The sequence below is a fragment of the Monodelphis domestica genome, chromosome 2 (assembly GCF_027887165.1).
Source record: "Monodelphis domestica isolate mMonDom1 chromosome 2, mMonDom1.pri, whole genome shotgun sequence".
In the NCBI taxonomy this organism is placed as follows: Eukaryota; Metazoa; Chordata; class Mammalia; order Didelphimorphia; family Didelphidae; genus Monodelphis; species Monodelphis domestica.
This window is the reverse complement of record NC_077228.1, coordinates 25,852,002-25,858,859: the sequence shown is the minus strand read 5'-3', so window position 1 is coordinate 25,858,859 and position 6,858 is coordinate 25,852,002.

The window sequence follows — 6,858 nt, the reverse complement described above, 5'->3', positions numbered from 1 at the left end:
TTGTGAGGTTCTGATCTTTATTCCATTCTGCTATCCTTTTCCATTTTATGGATGAGTTCATCCCATTTACATTCACAGTTATGATTTCTAAATTCTGCATTTCCCTCCATCTTATTTTCTTTCTGTTTATTCTTCTCTCTTTCCTTTCAGCCTTTCTCTGTTCATGGATGTTTTGTTTCGACATCTATCTCCCCAAATTCACCCTCCTTTTTGACCATTCCCCCTCACTTATTCTCTCTACACTCTTACTTCCCTGTAGGATAAGGTAGGTTTCTATAGACAGCTGAGTGTGGATGTTATTCCCAGTTTGAGCTAATTCTGATGAGAGTAAGATTCAATCATAGACATTCCCCCCCCCTATGTATTCCCCCACTGTTTGCCACTTATGTGCCTCTTAATGAAAAGTGGTTTACTTCATTCTATCTTTCCTTTCATCTTCTCCCCATTTGTTCCTCTTTTCCATCCCTGTTTTTATACTATCCCCTCTTATTTAGTTTCCTCACTTCTTTCTATGTATACTTCTTTTCATTGCTCTAATAGAGATAAAAGAGATAAAATTCTAGTACATTAGGTTTCTTGCATACTTTAAGTGTCTTACCTTTTTAAAGTATTTCATAGATATCTTAATTATTTCAATTATTACCTTCCCAGAAGAAGCCCCTGTTGGTAGTGAGCTTAAATCCATCAAATGGCATATAGGATAGTAAGCTAATCAACTGTACCTTTTTCCTACATTTCCCCCTCTTTACTATCACTACTTTGATGTAATAGTTACTAAAGCAACTAGCAGCCTCATAATTTAATTTTAACTATTTAAATATTTTAAATTAAAATTTTAGTATTAACTAAATTAACACCAGGTATGAATGTTCTAAATTCAACTTTATCAAAACCCTTAAGTTTTCACTTTACTTTTTTATATTTCTTTTGAGTGTTGGATTTGTTCACTGTATTTTCTTTTCAGTTCTGGTTCTTTGGTCAGAAAAGTCTGAAATTCCCCTAGTAAATTAAATGCCATTTTTTCCCCTGGAGGGTTATGCTCAGTTTTGTTGAGTATGTAATTTCTAGAACCATGATGGCAAACCCATGACATGTGTGTCATCACTGACACACATAGCCATTTTCAATGACATGTAGCCACATGCAGGCTCAGTGTGCCTTGGGGCTGGGGGGGTCTGGCCCAGGGGGGAGGGCTATCCTATATGCTGGCTGTGGGGGTGGGGGGTGTGCAGTGGGTGGCAAGTGGCAGGTGGCATGCTTCAAGTGCCTGGGGTGTGTAGGGCTCCTGTGGGGGCGGGGAGGAAGAATGGAGTGTGTGCAGGCAGGCAGACTGGAGGGTGGCAGCTGCTGCTCTCATGGTACTCCCAGGCCAGCAGGCTGGGGAGGGGCAGAGAGGGGCTGGCGGAAGAATAGGGGGGGCTCTGGCCCACATGGAACTGAGAAGTGCCTAGAACCCATTACCAGACACTTTTAGCAGCCTGAAAAATATAGCAATGGCTTTACTCACAATTTTTCCCCTCCACGTACTTTTGTGAGACCTTATTCTCAGCTTTAAATAATAACAAAACCAACAAAAGAAACAGATTGACAGATGAAGGTAGTGGCACTTGCTTGGACTTGAAGTATACAAAATACCAACCTTCAAATGAAGATTTAGTCAATGAAATTCAGCAACAAAAAAAGTCACTAATAGGCAGGTGAGTTAAAGAATTTCCCCTCCCCCTCACTTATCTTAGTTTACGGCACCCCACACAAGTTAAATAATATCAAGACCAACAAAAGCAACCAAATGACAGATGAACAAAAAAGTCACTAAGCAAGTAAATTAAATAATTAGGTTTTGGTTTATTAGATACAGTTATATATTACAATTATACATTTTTGTTATTTAAACTATAAATATCATGAAATTATGGTGTTTTTTTCTTTAAGTGACACATCACCCAAGTTATGTTGGATTTTTTGGCAAATTTTGACACACCAAGTTCAAAAGATTGCCCAACAATGTTCTATATTGTAGTCCTAGATCCTTTGCCTTTTGGAATATATTCCATGACTTCTGGTCCTTTAATATAGAAGCTACTGGGTTCTATATAATCCTGACTGTGATTTCTTGATATTTGAATTGTTTCTTTCTGGCAGCTTTAGCAGTACTTTTCTATAGTTCTTTTCCCTGGGCTGGGGAATTCTAGAATTTGACTATAATAGTCCTGAAGTATTTTATTTTGGGGTTTCTTGTGTAAACCTTAAAATTTCTTAGACTTATGAATGTTGGAAATTTCACCATTGGGAAATTTCATACTGAAAAAATTTCCTACTGATAGTAAGAACTCTATTGGAATGTGAAACCCCTTGGCATGGGAGGATCCTTCTCCTCCCTACTTAAGACTACTTTAGGACAGAAACCTTTTGCTAAACAATGGAAAGGGTTTTGACCTATGCTTAAGCATAGAACAGGAAGTTCTTTGAGTCATGATTGATTTTAGAATTGATATAATAGAGATACTTGGAATGACAGAACCAGGTCTTGGAAAATACAATCTCCACCCTACTTAGAGTAACAGGATTTAGGAAGGGCTGCAGCAAAGATCAAGATTTAATTATTTGAGAATATGACCTTCAACAGACATGTGCAAAGCCACAGACCTCTGGGCGTCCTGGGTTAAACTAGAGCCACCATTGGCACGGGGGAGACATCAACAGTGATTGGTAGATGTGAGAACTGAGGGGAGGGAACTTAGATGGTTTCCTTAAAAATAGTGGGGTCTGAGGACAGAGGGGAGAGGAGGTTTTGCTCTGAATGAGGTGGCTCTGAAGGAGGACTGAGGAGGTTGCTCTGTGGGAGGACCAGGAGAGAAGGCTGGCTCTGAAGGAGGAGAATTCTCTGGAAACATTTCTTGAAAGGAGGCTCTCTTGAAGGTGGAGCCTGAGGTTGGCATGAGAAGCCTTACCTAGAGAGATCTTGGGTGAGTGATAAAACCAACTGACTGATTTATTCACTCTTATTCCTTTCTTACTTTCTCTCTTTTTCTATTGATTAATCAGTGTATTATAAATTAAATTTCTCTATAAAACCCAGTTGGCTTGGGCATATTCATAAATTGGGAATATATTCCCTGGCGACCATCTTATATTTATATAAAACCAAGACACAGTAGAAAACATATTTCAGCGGTCATAATTGATATATATATTTCCCTTGCTCCCAAACATTTTAATTATCACACTTGTAAGGAATGACCCATGAATTCTCTCAATTTCTATTTTTCCCTCTTGTTCAAGGATATCAGGACAGTTCCCCTGATGATTTCTTATGATGTGGTGTCCAGACCCTTTTTTTGATCATGGCTTTCAGATATTCCAGTGATTCTGGCACTCTATACCCACTGAGCCACCTGGCTGCTGTTAAAATAGGAAATAACATTTAGGACACGAGTGACTGACAGGGCATGGGATTAGAATTTTCCCTGGAGCTGGTGGAATAGAATCCCACAGAAACAGTTAAGCAACTGACAATCTCTTTGGACCTGGATGAAGGAGGAGGAGTATTTTCCTGGAGCAACTTGAGAAACCATCATTCAAATTACAAGCCTGGGAATATCATAGGCTGTGGAAAAGAAGGCAGTCTTCATTCTTCTGCTGGACAGATAGAACAGACCACCTTTGGATATTTCTCTTGGGCTTTTTGGACTTTGCCCACCAAAAGACTCTGCTGTAAGATTACTAATCCCTAAAGTCTTTGCCTTTAATATACTTAGAAATAAGATAGTTGTAGTCAGATAGTTTATAATTTAGAGGGTAAAATAATTAAGATCACTCCCTTTCCCTTCTTTCCCTTCTTACCTTCCCTTTCCTTGTTTAATAAAAATCAAAATATTTATATGTTCCTTCTGTTTCTTCCCTAAAACCCCTTCAATCCTATTGTAATATTTCACTGCCCCTGCATAGCACTTTTTAAATAGAGCTATATATATATATAACAGTGACTGGTCCAAATAAGCACTTAATAAATGGGTTTTACTCATCCGTGCATTGATGTTTATTGTATTGATATTGTCTTTCATTTATGCTGCTGCTGCTGCTGCTGCTGCTGCTGCTGCTGGCCACTGAGGTCTGATGCAGGAGTGTGGTTAGTTCCAGAGAGGTTTCTCCTCTCCAGTTTATACTAATACTAGCCCTGAGGACTTCTCCAATCCATTTTGCATTTGAGCCTTTGCCCTTCTGACACGCAAGATGACAAAAGACACAGCTGTTCCATGCACCAACATTCAGGACCTTTTGTGGTTAGCGATGGAAAATCTTCTCCCATCTCCCCCTGCCCCCATGGATTGTGAGGAGCTCCCCCAAGATGGACTCTTGTAGCCCACAAGCTCAAAGCCACGGAGCAACAATAAAATCCACTTTATTACCACTTAAAATCCAAGCCAGTAAAAGGCTTCATTCTGTACCACGCCAAAGCCAAGCAAAGCTTCAGCTGGAACTTAGGGAAGTGTGGCTCTCCAGGGCAAATAGATATCTGAATATGAGCCATTTCCCATTGGTATTTATAGAATACGGAAAACACATGGTCACGGTGAGTTGACAAATGGTAAGGCACTGGCCATGGGGCAGTTTGCTGTGTTGCCCGGGAGGGAAAAGAGACTTTTGATCTATTCATCTGTTATTGGCCTCAGAGGTCCAAGGGGGGCGGGAGGGGGGGGGAACCCCTATTTGTCTTTGGATTGTCCTTGCACAAGAATTGGAGTAAAAGAGGACAAAATATAAGCATGACTGGCTGACGTGTAGTTATTGACTATTCTCAAAATGAAAGCTCATTCTAAAATGGCATTCCTAATGTCAAGAAGAGGTAGATAGGTGGCACAGTACATAGACTGCTGGGCCTGAGTCAGGAAGAGCCTTCTTCCTGAGTTCAAATCTGGCCTCAGACACTGACCAGCTATGTGATCCTGGATAAGTCACTTAACCCTGTCAGCCTTGTTTCTTCTTCTGTAAAATGAGCCGGAGAAGGAAATGGCAAACCATGTCAGTGTCTTTGCCAAGAAAACCCTAAATGGGTTCACAAAAAGTTAAATATGACTGAAAAACAATTGAACAAGAATGTCAAGAAAGGAAAAACATAAGCACCCCCCCCCCCTTCTACAGGTAGCTAAAGGTAATACTTTCGTTTGCTTTTTGTCCTATGCATTTGTTAATTACTGCTTTCTGGTTAGGTTCATGCTGAGGAAATCATAAATAAATCATTCTTAGTCTCACTTCAATATGAGGTCACTTGTTAGATTCTGGCATATCTAAAGAGGAGGGCTAAGGACATGGTGAGTAATTTGTACCTTAAGCCAGGTAGTTTCCAATGGCAACAGTCAAGAGACCTCTGACACTCATTTTATAGAGGAGAAAACTAAGATTAAAGGACTGAATTTTTCAGAGTCATTCAAGAAGCAGGATTCATCCACACCCAAGAGGAAGAACCGTGGGAGCAGAAACACAGAAGGAAAACAACTGCTTGATCACATGGGTCGGTGGGGATGTGATTGGGGATACAGACTCTAAGTGATCAGCCTGGTGCAAATATCAATAATATGGAAATGGGTTTTGAACAATGATATGTATAAAACCCAGTGGAATTGCTCATTGGCTATGGGAGGGGAGGGAAAGAACACGAATCTTATAACCATGGAAAATATTCTAAATTAGTTAAATAAATACATTTTTAAAAATTAAAATTAAAAAATATTTAAAAATCCGGATTCAAACTCAAGTTTCTCGATTTCAAGTCCAGTGCTCTACTGACTCCACCGTGCTGACCCTGACATGACATGGTTCCTGGTTCCTGGTAATTCTCCACAGGGTGCACATGCACACCAGTTTGTGCCTAGGAATATGTGACTCCCAGGACTGAGCTGAATGGTTCATACCAAGCCTGAACTCAGCAGAGAGGGGTAGGACTATCCATTGGCTCATTGAAGACATGAGATTTGTACTGATGAAGTCTAAGATCCCATTAGAGGCTTCAGCAGCCACCGAGTCTTTGCCCAGACTGAGATCATTTAACAAGAAACATGAGCCCTGTGTCTGTCCCTGACCTTAGAGCTTGGCTGGGTCCTCTGGATTCCCTGTTTGTGCTGAGATGACCCCTAGTCAGGGTATGTAGAGATGAGAATAATGGATAGAAGTGCACAGAGAATACATTGGTTCAGGGCCTCTTGTGTGCAGAGACCTAGAATAAGGCATTCTGGGGGATCAAGGATACAGGGATAAGGCCAGGTCTCTTGCCCTTGAGGAGGTTTCAGTCTAGTTGGAGAATGTAATACAAAGACACGCAATAAAATGGGAACAATTACAAAGGAATGATCTTTTTTCCAGGCTGGATTTTCAAAATCTTACCTGCACTTCCCGGTACTTACTCCTCCAGGAAGCCTCCTTGATCACCTCAGGCTGGTAACCATGTTTCCTTTCATCTATGTCCCTCAGAGAGCACTCTCTGATACGCATATCATATAATACTATGTACTATAATTCTCTGTGTTTGTGTCTCAGCCTCCTCTTATAATGGGAGCTCCATGGAGGGCAGGGATTACATTTTTGTTTTTTTAAAACCCTCACCTTTGGTCTTGGAATCAATACTGTGTACCAGTTCCAAGGCAGAAGAGTGGTAAGGGCTAGGCAGTGGGGGTCAAGTGACTTGCCCAGGGTCATACAGCTGGAAAGTGTCAGGGATTACATATTATCCAGACTTTGACTAAGGGTATGTCCCTTTCAGATTCTGGAAAATGTACAGAATTTAAAGAAGTAACAAAGAGTGAATCCTTTTCACGTGTGAATGGATCATTCTACTAGCCACGTAGACTATATCTGTACCTA